Source organism: Conger conger, chromosome 13, assembly GCF_963514075.1.
Source record: "Conger conger chromosome 13, fConCon1.1, whole genome shotgun sequence".
NCBI lineage: Eukaryota > Metazoa > Chordata > Actinopteri > Anguilliformes > Congridae > Conger > Conger conger.
This window is the reverse complement of record NC_083772.1, coordinates 21,587,621-21,609,531: the sequence shown is the minus strand read 5'-3', so window position 1 is coordinate 21,609,531 and position 21,911 is coordinate 21,587,621. Positions and strand designations below refer to the sequence as shown.

At 44.8% G+C, this 21,911-nt stretch overlaps 1 protein-coding gene across 2 annotated transcripts in view; it reads left to right on the top strand.

Moving 5' to 3' along the window:
* Positions 1-21,911, top strand: part of LOC133108198 (rho guanine nucleotide exchange factor TIAM1-like) — an 82,758-nt gene continuing 60,847 nt past the window's right edge. For both annotated transcript variants that reach the window (XM_061217647.1, XM_061217652.1), the window contains exon 1: positions 1-293. The gene's annotated coding sequence lies outside the window, so the exon portion shown is untranslated. The remainder of the gene's footprint in view (positions 294-21,911) is intronic.

The following is a 21,911-nucleotide window of genomic DNA, read 5'->3' as shown; positions in this document are numbered from 1 at the left end:
CCAAGGGCCCCGCGCTCCGCCCTTCGCAGCGGCGCAGCAACAACATGGAAGCTCCTAGTTACAGTCAGCTGTGACTGAGAACAGCGGTGCGGCAACAGCGTGGAAGCCCCTATAGCCTTTACCGGAGTCATCTGTGACTGAGACCACCAGCAACAACATGGTAGCTTCAATGTGCTGGAGTCAGCTGTGAGTGAGACCAGCGGTGCGGTGGGAGGCACATGATTCAGCATCCTCGCATTGCCCACCAACCGAGCAAGGTGACAGTGGCTTCTGACGACTACGCGTGATGACAGGTGCGTAAAATTAAATAATTCGTATGTTCCAACCATGTTATTTTCTTCGAGAATGCAGCTGTCGTTGTGGGCAATGTCGTTTGATACACGCAAAATAACACTCCCCCCGTGCCCTAGTGGACATGGGCTGCAGTCTCGTCTGGCTTTATTAACATAACGTGGGAATGTTAACGACCGTGGCAACGTGATACAAGTGCAGGATTATTTGTGATGTTCGTTTGTTTGTCCATTTCGTTTGTGAATATTTGATGTTCCCCTTTACGTGCATGACATTGTGAATGGGTGCATTCGCGTAATAAATATTTATATGTTCTGTATCCCTTGGAGAACGATGTTGTTGCAGTTTTGGCGATATGACCCTTATATTGATGCACCTGCTAAATGCGTGTCTATGCGTCACGCGCACCTTATCAATGCCGTCTGAACCCGTCGCCTACGTGTATCTGTTTTCTCGTTTCTTTTTTCTATTAAATAGCTCAGCACGCCATTGAAACAATTTTCCGTTTTAATTTTTGTGTACGCCTTGCATACACACACACACACACACACACGCCTAATATACTTATAATTATGATCGTAACCGCGACATATAAAACTAAACAAAAACTAATTAGAAGTTGGTCGGGATTCTGACCATAGCAATGATTACCAAGATTACTTTCGAGAGGGGATGTTGCCGTAAACCTGTAGGACACCTGGCCTATTGCATGTACATATAGATAGGCTTATCAATTGAGATATTGAAGAAACTAGACGCAAGTGATTTTCTATCACATAAAATGCAGCCATGTTTTATAAACATGATCATTCATTGGCAGAATCATTATGTAGTCAGTGTACCGTGAGGACACGGAAAGCTAGTGTGGATAGCCTGGTCGTATATTATAATTGAATTCATGGAAAGTCAACGAAATGAATAATGGATAAGTCCAGTCCTGTCAAAGGAGACGATGGCACGTGGCCAGTTAGAAGCTGAAATATGTGCATTCTGTAAATAAAATAAAGAAGACTTTGAGGGAGGCAAAACCAGACCTCTTGGCACCCCTCCAGACAGAAGGTGCACCTTCCATGAATGAGCGTTTTGGGGTGTAAATCCTTGGAGGAGTTTTTTCTGTACTCTGTTCCGTTTTGAAGAGATGATGCAACAGCTAAGCCTATCAACCACAAACGAACACAGATTGTGACTGTAGTGTGTATCTCTGGGACAGTGATCTAATAAATGTTTATTATGCAGTTAATATTTATTTACTTACTTAACTGGGGTAAATAGCTATCTGTCCTTGTTATACACCTTACACAACACCAGAATATGGCTGTGTGTGGGTCATGGGGAGCCCAGTACATTTGTCCTTTTTGCCACACACATTATAAACCAGCTATTTATAGTGGTGTGTGGAGTGTAGTGTATGCTGAAGAGTGGCTCATTCTGACCTGTCGTCATCCAGGAGGACTTGGAGTGCCAGATGATGTGTGTAAAATGTGCTTGTCTGTATTCGTTTCTCTTCTGCGTCACCCTATACCTACGGTATGTTAACTCTTCCTTTCATTATGTCATTAATAGGGCTGGCCTGTTTATAACGCATGTCGTGGCATGTCTTAAAACAATACTTTGAGGTTTCTCAATGATGGCTTAAGGCCACGATCACCAGCAACGCTGCAATTGATGGTAATTTGATATGCAGCAGTGTTGACTGGGTTGTCTACGAACGTCTACTCAGAGCTGGAGCACTTTGGTGTCGTGTAAGAACTGGAGCTGTCAGGGAGAACTGGCTCACGGCTGTGTATCTGTTACACTGTACAGGCGGTGCGATGCTAGCATGGCACGCTCCCCCTGGCTAATGAAACAGTGTTTTCAATGGAGTGACACTTCCGTCTGAGAGAATATGCGCTTTCTGTCACAACACACCTCCCAGCTGTCACCTCAGCAGCCCCTTCTGCACCGTTCCCAGCCGAGGCTAAGGCGAGTGACTGGGACCCGGAAGGTCGGTGGTTCAAGCCCCAATGTAGCCATGATAAGATCTGCACAGCTGTTGGGTCCTTGAGCAAACCAGCATTGCTCTAGGATAGACTGTGCCCTTTGTAGTCTAATCAACTGTAAGACTACAATACAGTTGTATTTTATTGTAAATAAATAAATAAATAAATGATTGACAATGTGCCTATGCCTCTATAAAAAGGTTGTAGTTTTGAAAGTCGGAATGTTAGAATATGAAAAATGTTTCTTTGGCCCTTACATTGAAGGATCTTTATATAAATGGTACAAAAAATAAAACATAAATTTGAGCTCTACAGCACTGCTGAGCACCGCGGTACACATCGTAATATCTTCTATCTTTATCCTGGAATGCATTATACAAGACCCTTAGACTACAAGAGAAAGTCAGACACCTGACTTTAAGGCTGTGATTGAGCACCATATGTGACCACTGTGCCTGCTTTTAACTTGGATGTGAGTAACTGTTGTAGTAGTAGTAGTAGTAGTAGTAGTAGTTATTTATTTCGGTCCTTATTAACAATTTTTACAGAATGAATGCACATAGAAATAATGAATAACAATGTTGATCAAAAGGTGTAGGCTGAAACTTTAACTCATTACACCTACCCTTTTTAGATAATACATTCACATATTCAAATTGTGATTTCATGAGTATTGTATTGTTGTAACTGTAATTGCACATGCCGCTCTGTTTCACTGTCCAGGGTTTTAACCTCACAGGTCTCGCCTGGTTAAATAAAGCTTCATAAATAAATAAACAGTATCGTCCATGTTGACTTGGTTGCTGGTTGATAGTGACAAACTCAAGACATCACCAGCATCAGCAGCCATGAGGAGGTTCTTGCTGCAGACTGTCCGCTCTAAAAGCCTGAGGCTGTCGAAATATTACACAATGGCCTTGGCTGGTTCATTCTTTAATATTTTAATGTGGAATAAATGGAGGAGAGCTGAATATAGTTGACATTCCTTTTGGTGGACGTTAAATAATAATTGCTGAATTGAATTTTCTGTATGGACAGAGGACCAGTATTGTGTTCAGCATGATTGAGCGCTTTGTCCGGACCGGGCGTGCCATAATGTCTGCACGGAGGTGAAAGAATTTGCAGCTCGGAGGTTCAGTGGACGGAGAACAGCTGATTTAGTTTAATAGTTTTTCCCCCCCTCTACCTGTCCGGGGGTTTCACAGTGGTCTCTTAGCAACAGTGGGCGTGTATGAAGCCGTCCGGTTTGCAGTGTTTTAGTGGTGGCGGGGTTGTTTTGGTTGGAGGTTATGTAAGGCACCGCGCTTTTTCAAAGGAGGGCGAAGGCGGCCTGTTGGTACACCTCCCCACTTCCCGAGGGTGGTCTCTCCGCAGTCGGTCACAAAAGATGAGTGTCAGAGATGATTGACAGTCCATAATTGAATGGCGGAAAATCCCCTCCCGTACTAATTTAAGTGTCGCACATAGATGATTCATAACGACAGGCTTCATGCGATATTTATGTGCCAATGGCTTTCCACGAGTTAAGTGCCATTTGTTAATTGCCTCGAAATAATTCAGACTGATATTGTGGGTTGTGAATGAAGCTGGTTCTATGTAATCCCGAGTGACACATTTATATTTGCATTTATAAATTAAGTGAATGGGTCTATTCCCTGTCAGAATGCGCAATTCGAAATCATTTGGTGTTGAAGTAATTAACTCCGCTAATAGATCAAGATCATTCGGTTCAGCAAAGATTTGGTTCCATCTACTCCGTTATCTTCACTGAGTTTGTTTCGCCGTTCCGTTTGTGAGAGAGGGGACCGACCCAAATATAGCTTCCAAGCCACCGCAGTCTCGCACTTTGGATGTGTTTTGGGGTGGGTTTTAATGACAGGTCAAAGGGTCAGATGACACGCATACCCTTCAGGGTGCAGTGGGTCGGTCCGCAAACAGCCCTTCCATTGCAGGCCGGTGTCATGAGTTTTGACCTTCGCGGTTTGGTCTGTTTGCCAGTTATCTCTAAACAAACTGTGTGGTGGGGGCTGAGGACAAGCCTGTACATTCACACGCATTTCCAGGTCTGTGAAGAAAGGCCACGCAGTGGTCATTTATCCTGCTGTCACGGTCAGCTTACCGTGTCATCCCACAAGGTGAGGGGTGGCCAGAGGTGGAAGGTCTAGGGGTCAGGAAGTGAAAGTCCTGCACCCACAATCTCAGCCAGCTGATTTCACAAATTCATTCTCCCTTCTCGCTGAATATGTATGCAAATGAGCAAATCCAGGCGATTGGAACAGAATACTGGGGACGACCTTTATATTTTGATCCTGGATTTTCCACTTCTGCTGGTAGGCCCTGACAACAGGTCAGTAAACCAGAGGTGTAGATGCTGAAATGGGGGCCAAAACTCTACTGGGTCACCTGTTGCTCATCAGGGTTCCCACAGGACCAAAGCCAGTTTAATGGAAAATGGAAGATGATCTAGGGAATTTGACAACATCTGTTCCTGATTTGTTCATCTTATCAGACACATTGACGACACTGTCCTTTACAGAACGGTTTTGTATTCATTTCCCCTAATGCTGGATCTGTTGGGAGCTAAGGGAGGGAGGCTAAACGTAAATCTCCTCGTGCATCTCACTTGCGTGTGGGTATTACTCATAACTTTAGCTCAGGGGTGCACAACTCCAGACCTCCAGGGATGGTCTGCGTACTGGTTTGCCTTGTTTTTAATAAGCTGACAGCTCTATAAATTGCCCTGGTTCAAGCCTGTACTTGAGAACAGTAAAATCATTAGGATACACTTTCAGTCTGGCAGCTGTAGCCTGTACTCATACACGTCAGGTAAGATATGATCAAGTCAATGAAATAATTAAGACCAGAAGTTGGCACATAATCCTGAAACAGATCGGCCCGTGTTGCGCATCCCTCCTTTAGCTCAAACGGAGAGACAAAATCCCAAATGATTTTTTCTTTTCCCTTGATGATGATCCATCCCAGTGGCATTCCGCGTGTGTCTCCAGCTGCAGTCTGGGAGTGTGAACTGGGAATGACCCGGGGCTCCAGCCGCCCTGTCAGACCCCCTGCCCTGCAGGCTGCGGAGGTGTCAGCCCCTGCTCGTCCCTGGAGGGTCAGGGGGAGTCACATTTCTGAGAGATACTCTTGCTTTCTCTCCCCCACCCCTGCTGGAGGTGATGTCATGCAGCGCGAATGTCACGTATGATAAAATCCGGGGGAAGGTACACACAGACTGTCAAACGTGGGGAGGGGGGGCTGCGTGTGGGGGTTTCAGGTTCCGATGCAGCTGCTGGTCTCCTCGACATTGTCGCTCCCCTGGGAATGGGAGACGGTCGCCACACAGGCCGTGGGCAGGTGGGAATGGTGTGGTGTTCGCCGATGGAACTGCTTCCGTTTGGATTGTTCTCTGGCTTCCTTGATTGTTTATCTCCCTCAAGAATGTTTATTCTTGCGGGAATATGAGGTACTCTCCTCCCAACAATAAAACCGGTAACTGGACATTTAAAAAGGTCACTTGTACTCCTGCTTTCCTGTACATGGTACAACTCAGGTTTGCCTTCTAAATACCGTACAGGCCTTTGTGACAGTGGCTCTTTCAGGCACAGGAAAACGGATGAACCCTTTAATGTTTTTAACAACACACATATGTGATGAAAATGTTCTTAACAGAATATCCTAATGCCGATGTAGCAACCACTACTGGTAGTTGAAAGCAGTGGAGTTCTAGAACGCTGACTTCAAAGTCAAAATTACTCTTCAAAGGATAAAAATTGCTTACTGGAAAGACAGGCTAGTCGGTTTGAATGGCAGTTATTTAAATGTTCTATTCAAATGCTCATTCAAATGCTCATGTACAAACCTGCTGTTAAAAGAAAAACCGGCAGTGAACAGGCAGGACTGCAAGGCTCAAGCCCGAAGAGCGGGCTAGTCTGGTGCTCTATCCTGACAGTCCGGATGGTTGTAGTGTTATTGAAGTTGTTATTACATCTCCCTGCACAGTCCGGACGGGTCCTCCTTGTGAACTTGCCCCAGGAAATGCTAAATTACAATTATGTTCATTTTTTACATTTATTTTATAGAAGTGCACTTTATTTTTGACAAGTATTAGTAGACAGATATCTGGACAGGTAATTATCAAATGTTCTTCAGTCTCACCAATCAGTGGACTTTGCCGTGCGGTTCTGATAACATTTCTTTTTACACTGTGTTATGTAACACTGATGAATGCCTCAGTGTTTTCCCTCAGGTTCACCACCTGACCTTCCCCATCTTTATCTGTGCAAACGCCTGTGCCTTCCTTCACCAGACAAACATGACTGAAGAGCTTTTGAAACTGGTGCCTAAATGCAGAACTACAGTTTGTCCTCCCAGTGCGTGCCGCTGAAATGGAACCCCCTATACGCAGATTATTGGTTCATCCCCATATTATATCCCTTACGTGGATAATTGACTTGATTGTATCCAACAGGTGTTCGGGAATCTTTGGATTGAGTCTGGGTGTCCAGCCGGTCACCCCACGTTTCCTTCAAGCTCAACAGCGAGGTTCGTTTCAGGTGGCTTAGAGGTTAGGGCAGGGCCCCCGAGGTTAGGATTGAGTTGTTGGAGGTGCAGAGCCGTAAGCTGTTCTCACGGCTGTGTGAGTTCCCCCGCAGGGGTGCGAAACGCTCTGAAGGCCCCAGCGTAACGAGCTGAAACTCGCCCCTCCCTCGCCCTCCCCTCGCCCCCCCCCTTGCCGACCGCCGGGTTCCCCCGCCTCAGTCCTGCCGCTTTTTCGTTTTTCAGAAATGTGGAACGAGCAGGCGAAATTCTAGAACTTTCATACCCTCACTGGAAGGAATGTTCGCTAATTCATACGGTAATTGTGTGTGGCGAGTTTTGTACGTAAACTCCAGCCTGTATGTATGGACGTCCTTCTTTCTGTTAAAATGTTGCAAATGAAGTGCAGATGATTGCTCAAAATGTGCATATTTTAAATATTTAAAGACCTTGCTGTAAATTATTCATTTTTACCCCACATTCACATAATTGTGCATTCATTTGCAAACGGGAGCTAAGCAAATAGTTTACTGTTCCCTCAAGGCCTGTTTTTGTGTGCTTTTCTTTTGAGAAAACACACGTCTTATCCAGCTGTGCACTTGTGTGGAAAAACAAAAGATGTTTTACATGACATTGCATAACACGCTCAGCTACAGATTATGGCTTCACTTCATTTTATACTGTTATGTTTTAAAAAAAAAGAATTCAGACAAAAAATTAATAATAATTGAATCAATAAATTAGGCCAAAATTTATTTAAAATTATAAATTAATGCCACTATCAAAATTAAATGCCAAATAAACTTGGCCACGTACTTCATTGTGCAATGGCTTTGCAAATTCCAGACAGGTTAACGAATGCAGTTTGAAAATAATTTCCAGTAGAGCCGGTTGGAAGTGCAGTAATTGTATTTTGCTATCTGTTGTGAATCATGCCAACGTTTTCTTCCTTTCAAATTAAAATGGATTTGTGTGTTTTGGCTGTCGTATGATATTTTTTGGAAGTGAATAATCTGATCACCTCAAAACATTGTGGAATTGTGTGATTTGATAAAGGGAGAAATAATTGCAAAATAATGAAAATAGTGTTGTGTAAAAGGGCTTCCATTTGCATTTAGATGAGGCTTTCTAACGAAGAATGACCCGGCTAGCCCAGAAGACCTTTAATTTCTGGGAACATTTGAAGGATCCCATCAACATCGGCCATAGAATTCTCTGCCATTTTGATTAGCACTCTTCTCCACTCTCATTGGATGAAGACTGAGGCGGACTGAGGTGGACTCCATTTCAGGAACTGCTGCTCTTCCCTGAGCTGGGAATGCCGTTTGAGCAATGTTCAGTTAAGATGCATTTTTGTGAATATTTCATTAAAAGGGATCATTGATACTACAAAAGATCTAGTTAAGTTCACACAGGTAAAGTGATGCCTGACTCCAAATGTCCAGTCCAGCAAAGATCTCGGAAGTGCCAGTAAGTTTTTGTCTCATATTTATGGCATTGGGCTCCCAGTGCTGACCATATTTCATATCAATCTTTTGTGCCCAATAAGAGACCGCATGCAGGACATGTCAGCAAGAAGCGCTGCATTGTTTTCTTATATTAATAATATTTAAATAGACACCATTTTAACAAATTTGTGATTGGTGCTGTATCTTGTTTGTGTAGAACATGATTTGGCACTATTGTGTGGGACTTGTTGTGTTTGTTTTGTTTGTTTTTTTCTTAATAAATCCTACCAATGCTACGGAAACCCCATAGCCAATTTCTTTCAGGAAAAAAGCCCACCATGTAAATAAATGACAGTAATCTTGTCTTGGAGCATAATTCACGTATTGTCCCACGTATAAACATCCGTTTTGGACGCAGAGAAATTGCTTCGCGGTGGCTCAATTTCTCCTTGTCACAATTTATTATAATCATTATTTCCTCCTCCTTTTTTGCTGACTGCAGTGGTAAGCGGGTGGTGGTGGAGAGTAATGACCTTTGTTAGTGTGTTCAAGTGATTTAAACTCCAACTGACACTCTGGCTTCACCCCGCCCCCACCCTTCCTGAACCCCAGCTGTAGTGAGGGAGGCTTGGGGTCTGTTTTAGTGGGTTTAAAAGACGTTGTACCAGGCTAGTGTTCGACAAACCGCACTGCACGGGCCTTGGTGCCAGCCTTCATGGTGGGTGGCTGCAGTTAAAATTCTTCCATTTAGGGTGGATTAGTGTGCAGGCCTTTCCCTCTGGGATGCGACGTGGGTCTGTCCCTGTGGAAATATGCCCTTCAGATATCATAATCACCACAATCCCCTCCATCCTTATTCCAGTCCTCTGAGGCCTCATCTTAAATATGAATTCAAAGTCAAAGTCTTGTATTTGTCATATGAACAGTATGTCAGGGTTGTGTGTGTTGCAGTGCCTTTGGCAAGGCTCAAATAAGAGCTCCAGAAATACAAAACAAGAAGAACAGAATGGAGCGACTCAAGGACCTAAATATAGTACAGCTGAATGTAAAATGGGAGATTTATACATTTCCATACAAGTTATTTGAAAGTGTTGCATTGGACAGACTAACAGAGAAATGGCAGTTGAAAGGGGGGGAAGACTTGTCCAGTAGCCTGTTCAGTTCTCCTGAAGTGTGAGGGCTGTTGGGTGTTTCTGGCTCTAAATCTCTCCCTGTCTGTACAGACACTGAGATGGGGCTGTCTGTGCACTAACTCACGGACGAGAGGCTTGTGAGGACCATAATGTGTGTTTCTGGCTTTGTCTCTACAGGCACTGAGGTGAAGCTGTCTGTGTTAATTCAGGGGCGAGAGGCTTGTGAGGACGGTGGTGTGTTTCTGGCTCTGTCTCTTCAGACTAATTCATGGGGGGGCGGGGAGACAACGGGCCTGTAGCATAACTCACCTCTGCCTCTGTCCCTGTCCCTGTGTGTTTGACCCACGCGCGAGTGAAGCCACTATTGATTGATGCAGCCGGCAGCGGCAACGGGTCCAGCTGTAGCACGTTAGCCTCTGCTTCGCTTACGTGTCTCCTGGCGACGGCAGGACCCTGCGTGTGGTGGTGGAGGAGGAGGAGGACTGTGTGAACAAGATCGCTGTGCTTTTCATCCCGCTGCTTGGCTTTGTGTGGATTTATATGTTGCATTTAAGGATTCCATATGTCAGCGGCTCCCAAAATGGTGCCTGGGGACAGATTCAGGCCCTTGAACTGAATCCCGGGGGGGGGTTCTTGAGAACAGTCGGGGGGAGGGGGGGTGTTTATATTACAACAATGAATTATGTTTCAGACATTTAGACGAAACGGACCTTCCCTGGTGTTCACATACTTGGTTATATTATGATCAATGTCGTTGTTAAATATTTTTCCTGCCTAATATAGATTTATATAATGTCTCATATAGGCCCATGACACAGTCATGATTTAAACATACGTCCGTGTTGAGTGTGCTAAGTAAATGGTGTTAGACCTGGGACATTTTGTTTTGCTTAGCTGGTTCTTTTTGGGCCCATGAGAAGGAGGTATTTTGGAGCCTCTTGGGCATATGACTTATGGCTGATGGTGGGACACTTGGATGCAATGTACACTCTCAGAAATAAAGTGACAGTGCAGGTATCTGTTGTTCAAGGATCAAAATTCCCGAATGTACCCTGTAAGTACAGTAATGTTCTCTGACTGCAAATGAGTACATATTCCAAACAAAAAGGGTAATGGCTGGCTAAGGGGTTCCAATATTGCTGGCTAGAGCTACAATTTTATGTACCTGTAGGGTCCCACCTCAATGACAAGCATTTGTACTTTTTTTGTGGCAGTTTTGGTACTTTTATTTCTGAGTTTGTTCTGCCGAGCTCTTGGTACATCGTACCCTGCGGAAAGGGGAGGATTACACAACGGCGTTGTTTGGTTTATCGGCCGGCGCATGTGGAGGCCGTGTTTTTCTCACAAGGCCTGTGTGCCTTCTCCCCGGGACGCTGATTCAGTTCAGCGCCGTCTGCGTTCGCCCACGACGGAGAGCGGGAGGTGCGGGGGTCTCCATCCACCCGGGACGGAGAGCGGGAGATGTGGGGGTCTCCATCCACCTGGGACGGAGAGCGGGAGATGTGGGGGTCTCCGTCCACCCGGGACGGAGAGCGGGAGATGTGGGGGTCTCCATCCACCTGGGACGGAGAGCGGGAGATGTGGGGGTCTCCGTCCACCCGGGACGGAGAGCGGGAGATGTGCGGGTCTCCGTCCACCCGGGACGGAGAGTGGGAGATGTGCGGGTCTCTGTCCACCCGGGACGGAGAGTGGGAGATGAGGCGGTCTGCGTCCGCCCGGGATGAAGAGGGAGAGATGAGGGGGTCTCCGTTTGCCCGGGACGGAGAGTGGGAGATGAGGCGGTCTGCGTCCGCCCGGGACGGAGAGGGAGAGATGAGGGGGTCTGCGTTGCGTAACACTCCTTCCCAGATGGGGCGCGGGCGGTTCCGGGTGCGGGTGGTCATGTTGTGTGCATTTAATGGTCCGTTTTAATGCGGGCTGATTGCCAGTTGTGTCTTGTGAGGAATAATCTGCTTCCCATCTTTTTTTGGGGGGAGAACAAGGGCCGCCTTGTGTCCCTGGGAGTGTGGGAGGGGCCCTCAGGACAAAGGGCCGATCTGTACAGGTCTTCCGCACACGGGGCCTTTTCATCTGACTGTGGGGCTTTTTCCTCCACCTCCTGTAGGATGCCATCGCATCAACATGGGATAAGTTGATTATTTGTCCGTAGGGTGCCTTTTCTGGAACATCGTGTTTGGCTCTTCAGCGATGCAGGGTCATCCTGGTCGCGGAACGCTCTGTGCTGTTGTGTTGTTTGTGTACATGTGTGTGAGTGTGAGGGTCTATTAATGTATGTATATATGTGTGAGTGTCAATACATTTGTGCGTGTGTGTGACTGTTTGTCTGTTATTAGCCGACCTGCCATCTTCGGTTCTGTCCGAAGTGTGAGGGAAGAGTGATGTCAGTGTGAGCGATTCAGTGCACAGGAGCTTGTGTGGTCCCTGAGTCCTGGTGCTGTCTGTTACTTTACTCACATTAAAATATGGTGAAGAAGAGTTCAGCCTAATCCAGTGTGTACAGGCTGGGAACAGTGCTGTGGAGGGGGGGCATGTTGGGGGGAATGGGTTTCCTGAAGATTTAATATCAGAATGTATCACAACGTTGTGGTTCCCAACTACAGATTAATATTTTATTTCTCCTCTCTCTGAACTGCTGAAATGTCCCTGTAGGAGATGCGTTACGGTTGTTTTGTGGTTGCAGAAGCTCTTTTCCTTTTGGGTGGAAATGCCTTTGTAACAACATGTTCCCTTCCATTTAGAGCTTTTGGGAGTTCAGATTTTGTGTTTTCCTGCGTGGGAGTGTTTAATGGAAAAGCCCTTTCCTTTAGCCCATACTTATGTAATGAGATTTACCTGAGGGAAGAGAGCACATTAAGATCACAAGATGGGGCTGCATCTCACAGCTTTGTCATTGTGTATTTACTCCATCCTACAAATGCATACCGTGAGCGTTTTTCAGCAGCTGAGTGATCTGGGAAAAATGCATGTATAAAATAGTTTTTCTTTTTTATCCGTCTATAGTAGGTGTAATTTAGATTTTAAAGGCATTACTGTATACACATTCTCATCAAGACACAAAATGACATGAGTGGAAGATCACAAAATGACTGAGATTAATGCTGCCTGTCCTTGGTTTGGTATAAAAAGTGCCATTCTGAATCCTTGCCCTTTAGGAGGATAGTTTTGGCATTAATCTAATTGGCAGTCGTCTTCAGTGTATCTCACAGTTCACTCAGAGAACATGTCGAGGGTATCTTCAATGTGCCTTGTTGTTTTATACCACAAAAATAGTGTACGGTTCTTTGAATGATATGAAAACATGGGGAATATGTGACTTTGGAGAGAACAGACCAGGCCTCAGTGTGAGAATGGGGGGAAATGAATGAAGCAGTTGTTGTTTCTTCAAACAAGGCCACAATGTGAGGACTTGTTCTCCAAAGCTGCCTTTGAGTTTGTCTCACTCAAGGCAAAAGTGATTTGTTTGTGGGTTTTGATCCCGTACCAGAAAGAAATGGCATGCTCTTCCTAGACTGAGACCTTAGAACGATAAGTTTCTAACTGTCAATTTGACAAAAATGAGTTGGTGTCATAAATATGTTGTTTATAGGGCATGAAATATACAGTATGGGAAGTTTTACATAGAAATACTGTTTAAAAGTATGAAATGATGTGTTATTTATCTGACACTTTTATCCAAAGGGACCTGCAGTTGATTAGACTAAGCAGGGGACAATCCCCCTGGAGCAATGTGGGGTTAAGGGCCTTGCTCAAGGGCCCAACTGCTGTGCGGATCTTATTGTGGCTACACCGGGATTGAACAATCAATCTTCCATATCCCAGTCATGTACCTTAACCCCAAGGCTACAGGCTGGCCAAATTTAGAAGGTGGTATCTGCCTGGATCTCGTTCACTTTGGAACTTTTCGAAGCTCAATATCTTCAAACCACAGAGAACGTAGATAGAGCCTTATAATTCCAAGGTCACCATATTCCTAGTGTGCCACACAGTGGAGTGTAAAGAGGAGTGTAAAGAGGAGTGTGAGGGGGAGGGCACTGACTCTTGCTGGTGAACAGCTGTAGGAAATACAGCGAGGTGGCTTTGGGTCACATGACTGCTGATGCCTTGTGGTCAGTATGAATAATAGATGGTAAGTGCTCGGCGCTGGTCGGGGACAGAGTTTGCTTTCACAGGAGGGCTGAGCTGTGTGTTACTCATCCGGGGGTGGGGTGGGGGGGTGCTGTTCTCCGGTATTCTGGCCTGCTGTGTGCGGTGCGGTTTCGTCAGTGGGAGACGCGGATGGAGAAATGTTCGTACCCAACTGTAAGGAGGGGGCCACAGCTTGTACTTGGGACACAGTCATAGGGAATGTGACTAGTAACCCAACTCCCCCATGCCCCCTCCACATGTGCACACACACTCGCATGCACTTCTGTACACACACACACACACACACACACACACTCCCACACACTCACATACACACACACACACACGCACACTCACACTCACATACACTTCTGTACACACAAACACACACACACACTCACATACACTTCTGTACACACACATACACACTCACACGCACTTCTGTACGCACACACACACTCACATACACTTCTGTACACACACACTCACACACACTCACATACACTCACATACACTTCTGTACACACACACACTCACACACACTCACATACACTCACATACACTTCTGTACACACACACACTCACACACACTCACATACACTTCTGTGCACACACACACACACACACACTCACACACACTCACATACACTTCTGTACACACACACACACGCACACTCGCATACACTTCTGTACACGCACACACACACACTCACATACACTTCTGTACACACACACATACACTCAAGCATGCATACACACGCATATGCTCGCATACACACACACACACACACAAGCTAGTTTTGTTTAATATTCAAATCCGGCTTTGCTATAACACGGCATAGCTGCTTTGCATTACGTTAACCCAGTTTCTCGACTTGTGTGCTGCAGTCTGTGTGTGTCTGTGTGTGTGTATGTGTTATGAAAGGCGATGATTGGATGTCAAATGAATGGCTGGCATGTGTAAGAGGCTGTGCGTATTTTCAGTGTTTTCTGCCGAAATCGTGTTCATCTCTCCTGTCATGCGTGGTTCACATTTGACGCACTGTTTGCACTTCAAACCCGAGTCTTTGATGTGAGCTGGAGGCAGCCCAGCCCGAGCTCTCAAACCAATCACTGATCTTCTCGCCTCATTATCTCAGCCTGGGCCAGGGCTGCTGCCGCTTTAATCCCACACATTACGCTGCTCTCTTTACGGTCACTGACTCTAAATACACAGCCGTTCAACCTGCTGCTCCATTCCACGCTGCCCAGCACTCTGTGCGCTGTGAGCAATGCAAACATTATCATTTCACCCAAGATGTTTCCCTACACAATGTCAGGTCATCGGTAAGCTATCCTTGTCAAAAAATACACCCTTTTTGACATAATTTCTTCTGTCGTTTTTCATTGACTAACGATCAGATTGAGTTTGTCGTGAGGCTGTGTAGTGTCCTGTTCCAGAGAAGGAAGCTCTTGCGAATATCATCCATGTGAGCCCTTCATGCATATGATAATTATGATTATCATATCTTATATTTAGATTATAATGAGACCGCCTCGTGTCTCTTCTGGGCTATGGTTGGGGACTCTGCTTCTAGAATATAATATTATAATATTTCCGTCTTTCCTCCGCTGTGGAGCCTGGTTATTGGTCTTTGTGAATTTCTCCACCTTAACTCCGGAGGTAAGGGCAGTGGCTGTGTCCCTGATCAAGATACCTAACCCCCAAACTGGCTGTCATGTAAGGCTGGTTAGTGCCTTACATGACAGCCAGTTGCTGTTGGTGTGTGAGTAAATGTGTATGAATGGGTGAATGAGAGGCATCAGTTGTAATTTGAATTAAAAGCACTATATAAATGCAGTCCATTCACCATTAACCAGCTCCAGATAATGCTGCATGTACAGTAACTACATCTGTGTCTTGAGCCAATGCTGGATGAAGGATGTAGACAATGCTGAACTGCAGTTACAACGTGTTAAAATCATCGCCGTTTGGGTTGCTCCAATGGTTATTTACACTTTTTAGTAAAGCTGGCGACAGGTCAAAGTTCAGATGTAAGCGGCGGGTAGAAACAGTAATTCTGTGGACTTCACGTCCCCTTTTCCCATCTGTACGGTGACACTAATGTCTTGTTTTGTCTCTTATCTGTGGTACGTTGTCTGGCACTCATTATTGCTTGGCGACAAACTGACAAATGAACGCTGTGTGTGTGTGTTCCTCAACACCTCTGTGCGCCAGGAGAGGGGACGAAGTGAAGAGATGTTTCACTTAATAAGATCACGTGCCATTTTCTAATTCCATAATTATTAATGTGCTCTTATTTAGGGGCAGGTGATCCTTTGGAGATTAATGTTGTAGCTTTGCGGGGTTCCATCATGAAACTGACAGACCAGGAATTCAAACTTAATGGTTTTTATTTGTCAGGAGACATTGGTTTTTATTTGGTTTACATTTTCCTTTACAGGTTAAAAGCACTTTTATTGGTCAGGAAACATGTGATTAGTGGTCAGGTTTCAACACGTACACATTTCAAATGGAGACCCCCCACAGGGTAACATTACACAGTAACACACTTTTGCAGGTTTGATTACATCTTAAAATTGATTGCTAGTTAACTAACACAGTTCTAGCAGTTATTTCAGGTAACAGTGTTTACACAGTGTGTCAGGGCACCATTGGCTCAGTCACTGGCTTGCCAGTTCAATCCCACCTTGGGTGTGTCGAAGTGTCGTTGAGCAAGACACCTAACCCCAAAATGCTCATGACAAGCTGGTTGGTGTCTTGCATGGCAGCCAGTCGGCATTGGTGTGTGAGTGTGTTTAAGAATGGGTGAATGAGAAGCACTTTGGATAAAGGCGCTATATAAATGCCAACCATTTACCATTTAATAATGTTAGTTTGCCAACCAAGTGGCTACGCTGGAACCCCCTGGTTGGTTGGCGCGTACCCACGGACACCACAATATTTGCCTTTAGCTTATGCGTGTCTTCGAAGAAGCTGTGAGCAGGTTCAGGAGTGACCTTGATGCAGCTGGCAGATGTTATTAAACCAGAGGAGAGCGGTTCTCAGGTTTGAGAGGTAAGCGGGGTGCTACACGTAAGCCTTCTCAGACGTTAATGGTGAATTTAATAACAGGAGACAGTGCAGCGTGGGGCTAAGTGTTTGCCTACGGTACTGTAGTAGAGTTAGGATTCATCCCCCGACTTCTGAGCCCAACTGGAGATGACTTTATCACAGCCAACCAGGGGAGATCTGAGAGAGGATGAAACGAAGGCCAGAATGGCGTCGAGCGAGGGGAACGTGAGGGACCCTGTGAAGGAAAACGGGAGCGGCACGTGTTAATGTAACCTCGCCGTCTCCCGGTCCCTGAAGGAACCGCTGAGAAAATCGACAGGTGTGATTGGCCGATCGGCCTCAGTTGGCCCACACAGGCTGTGATTGGCTGCGGATGCTGCATCATGTGACCAGTCCACCCACAGGAGCTCATGACCAGGGTGTGTCTCTGATGATACTGGAAGTCCATCGTCCATTTAACTGCAATCGACGTCCGCCATCTTTAAGGAAATTCCAACCCGTTGAATGTTTCTTCTGGGAGCTAGAGGCTAGAAGCTGAAGTTAGGAGTCTCCCAAAGACAACATGAGTGCATCCTTTGAGGAAGTATTTTTTCGGAAAGTGTGACTCATAAGTGAGAGACCTGTGGATCCACCTCTCCCCATCTGCCATGCATATGCCATGTTTTACTATTTTCCTCATTCATGTTTTCTTGATTCCCCTGTCTTCACCTCCTTTTCCCCACTTGTTTTTTTTATTTATTTATTTATTTATTGCCTCCCCAATGGGTGGAGCTAAGAGCAAGGAGCTGAAAAATAAGCGAGTGGAATGAGCCCTGTGTCTCCGTGCTATGATGAAATGCTAGACTTCTGGAGTGAGAACAGTGAGTCTGAATTCAGTTTGCGTCCATGCAGCTGTTTTCTCCTGGTAGGGCTTGCGGAGATTACTCGATAGACAATCCTGTTGTGGCAACAGAATTCCCAAAGTGCTCCAAGAACCAGCCAGAAGCATGGACTGCATTAATCCATATGACCGAACGCTTTCCCACAGTATGTGATTCCAGTGTAGAACCCTTTGTTTTACTCAACGTTCCATGGAATACTGACTCCGTGCTGCAGGTGTGATTATTGCATCAGCATTAGATGTTCTGGTAACAACACTCTAATCACATATTTGTGATCTCAGACCTGAAAGGGCTACACAATATGATCAGAATATGCAATATACGATGACGTTGTTGAATATTGCGATGACCAGTATTGATTGAAGTGTGCACAGTTTAAATGTCTTTCTAATGTTTAAAGATACACTGCTAACATAGACCCCGGACAATGATGAGCCTATGCCCACTGAATTAAAAAAATGAAATGCATTATTTCCAACATGCACACACTATAGAGATGTACATATTATACATGAAGAGCCAATCAATTTAACATGAATTTAAATCAGTACTATTCATCGCAGTTCAAGCAGTGTTTTGCGAGGTGTTTAGTCTGCCTGTTCATATCAAAATGACAATAAATATACAATATATCGCACAGCCCTAAGCGAGAGTTGCGGGATCTCTCTGTACATGGCTGATTCAGGGAGGACCTCTGCTCTTTAGACACAGACAGGCAGCCGTTCAGCCATGTGCATCACAACAATGCACTTTGAAGAGCGCAAACAGCCTAACGTCAACGCTCGCCTGCCCTGAGTACACAAATCACAATGACTGCCTGAGCTTCCCTGTGCCTAAACCCTAAACACAGACAAACACACACACACGCATACATTCATATGCACACATACACACTCACACATACACAAAGAGAGGGACATACACACACACAAACACACACAATGACTGCCTGAGCTTCCCTCTGCCTCAACACACACATATACACACACATACACACACATACACAAAAAGAGACATACACACACACACACACATACAAAGACACACATGCACATGCACACACACATACATATACACATTCACACACACACACACACACAAACACACAAACACAGACACATACACACACACACACACACACACACACACACACACAGACACACTCATACACACACACACGCACACACACACACACACACACACAGACCCTCTCCCTTAACTTACTCAGGCAAGTCCAAACCTGTCACAGTGAGCTTGGCTGCCATATCATGTTTATTTTCTTTATGCTGCGATACTAAAAAAAAAGCAATTGATGCCAAATTTGTGTTTTTTTTGGTTTGCAGTTGTTTTTGTTTTTTTTTAGAATTTGAGTCATTTCATGGTTTTTGGAGAGATTATGAATTATGAATGAAGAGACTTTGGTGACATGCTCTGAATGCGATGCGCCTTGTGTTTTTCAGACGTTTATTGAATTTCATGGTTGCAGTTTGTGATCCTTCTTTTTCCTCAGGGTTCTTCCCTTGGAATGAAAGTCCTGGCAATGCTAGCCTATCACTGAGCTCACACTCCGTGTATACACCCAATATGCAGCAACCTAAATATAATTAAAGGTACAATAGGTAATTTCGGACTTCTAACGGTCAAGAGAGGAATTTCAGCAACAAACACCATCAAACCACAACACTGTTTATCCCACCCCTTCTCTCTGAACATGCTGACGTTGAAACACCATTGGCTGTGGCAATTACAGTACTTTGCAAAACCTTTTAAGCAGGTGTGAAAAAATGCTGTAAACTAAGAATGCTTTCAAAAATAGCTATATTTATAGTTTATTTTTATCAATAAATGCAAAGTGAGTGAACAGAAGAAAAATCTAAATCAAATCAATATTTGGTGTGACCACCCTTTGCCTTCAAACCAGCATCAATTCTTCTAGGTACACTTGCACAAAGTCAGGTTTTGTAGGCATATAGTCAGGTGTGTGATTAACCAATTATACCAAACAGGAGCTAATGATCATCAATTTAATATGTAGGTTGAAACAATCATTAACTGAAACAGAAACAGGTGTGTAGGAGGGGGAAAATTGGGCGAGGAACAGCCAAACTCTGCTTCCAAGTTGAGGTTGCTGAAGGCAGTTTAATGTCAGAAGTCATACACCATGGTAAGACTGAGCACAGCAACAAGACACAAGGTCATTATACTGCATCAGCAAGATCTCTCCAGGCAGAAATTTCCAGGCAGACGGGTTTCCAGATTTGCTGTCCAAGCTCTGTTGAAGAAGCACAAAGAAACGGGCTACGTTGAGTACCGTAGACGCAGTGGTCGGCCAAGGAAACTTAGTGCAGCAGATGAAAGACACATCATGCTTACTTCCCTTCGAAATCAAAAAATGTCCAGCAATGCCATCAGCTCAGAATTGGCAGAAACCAGTGGGACCCAGGTACACCCATCTACTGTGTGGAGAAGTCTGATCAGAAGTGGTCTTCATTGAAGAATTGCGGCCAATTCTTCAATGAAGGAACACGTTTCCATGTTGGAGGAACATGTTCTCCAAGATATTAGGAACAACCTACCTGCCGAGTTCCTTCAAAAACTGTGTGCAAGTATTCCTAGAAGAACTGATGCTGTTTTGAAGGGAAAGGGTGGTCACACCAAATATTGATTTGATTTAGATTTTTCTTCTGTTCATTCACTTCTGTTCATGCATTTTGTTAATTCATAAAAATAAACTATTAACATTTCTATTTTTGAAAGCATTCTTATTTTACAGCATTTTTCCCACACCTGACTAAAACTTTTGCACAGTACTGTATCTCAATTTTCAACCAATGAGCTTGAATTATTGTACAGCTATATGATGTTTTGGTCCAGAGTGCCAGCCCCTCAACTGCATATTTAGAAACCTGAATTTCAGAACTATAAACACAGGCAAAGGGTGAGTCAACATGTCAGTTGGCCTTTTTCAATGATAGGAAGGGATTTACAATGGTTTTACACTGCTACAATTTTACACTTACAATGTTTTAACAGAAAAAATCTTACCTATTTTACCTTTAACACAATGTATTTATTTATCTGAGATTACTGAAGATCTTTATTGTCTGTGACAGTGGTAATGTGCCACAAATGCGTCATGTAGTCACGATGTCGAAGCGTGTAAATAGCATTTGGATCGCAGATCTTTATAGAAATACAAACCTTTGATTCTCTGCCATTTGAGTGACATGGGCAGCTGCCACATTATCACCTTGTTAGGTGTGGTAGAATTGGTTACCGTATGTATGTAAATTATTCAGGTGGAATACTGTTTTCCTGTGGTGAATTAATTTGCTGCTTGGCTGAAATGTCTGTGTGTGTGTGTGTTAGCATTCTACCCTCTCCCTCTCTTCCTTCCCTCTCCCTCTTTTCTTCCCAGTCTCCCTTTCTTTCTCAGTCTCTTCTTCTGTCCCCCTCTCCATTTCTTTCTCCTTCCCTCTCTCCCTTCTCTCTTTCTCTCTCTCTAACTCTCACTCTTTCCTTCACTCACGTTGTTCCTCTGTCCCCTCTCTTACCCCCCCTCTCCCTCTCCCTCTCCCTCTCTCTCTCTCTCCCTCTCCCTCTCTCTCTCTCCCAAATCGAAGAGGGCACGGTTGTCATCCATGACGTTCACCGGCTCACGACACTGCCGGTGCTATGACAACAAGGCCACAGCCGTTTGGCGGTTAGGTGTTCTATTCCAGAGGTTGATGGTAATCACGCCTCTCAGCTGACACTCATGTTCATACCAGCTTTACTGTGTGATACCACGCTACGCTATAGAGTAGCACTCATGTTCATATCGGCTTCACTGTGTGATACCACGCTACGCAATAGAGTAGCACTGGTGTTCATACCCATTATACTGTGTCGAACTACGCTGCACTATAGAGAAGCACTCATGTTTATACTGCTTTACTGTATGAAACCATGCTACGCTATAGAGTAGCTCTCATGTTCATACCGTTATACTGTGTGAAACCACGCTACACTATAGAGTAGCACTCATGTTCATACCCGTTATATTGTGTGAAACCATGCTACACTATAGAGTAGCACTCATGTTTATACTGCTTTACTGTGTGATACCACGCTATGCTATAAAGAAGCACTCATGTTCATACCAGCTTTATTGTGTAAAACCACGCTACGATAATGAGTAGCACTCATGTTTATACCACTTTACTGTGTGAAACCACGCTACGCTAATGAGTAGCATTCAGCTCTGTGGCTGCCAGAATATCCCTATGTATCAGTCAGAGGTGATGAAAGACTGTTTTACCCACACTGTTTCTCTGTCTCCCTGTCTGGTGATGAAGCTGCCCAAATATGTTCTGTTTGTTTCACGCTTTTAATGAATTTGGTGAGTTCACTTGTGTAAACTTTGCCTTTAGGCACCAGTTTTAGTGGAGCGGGGGAGGGGGAGAGGAGGAGAGGGGACGTAG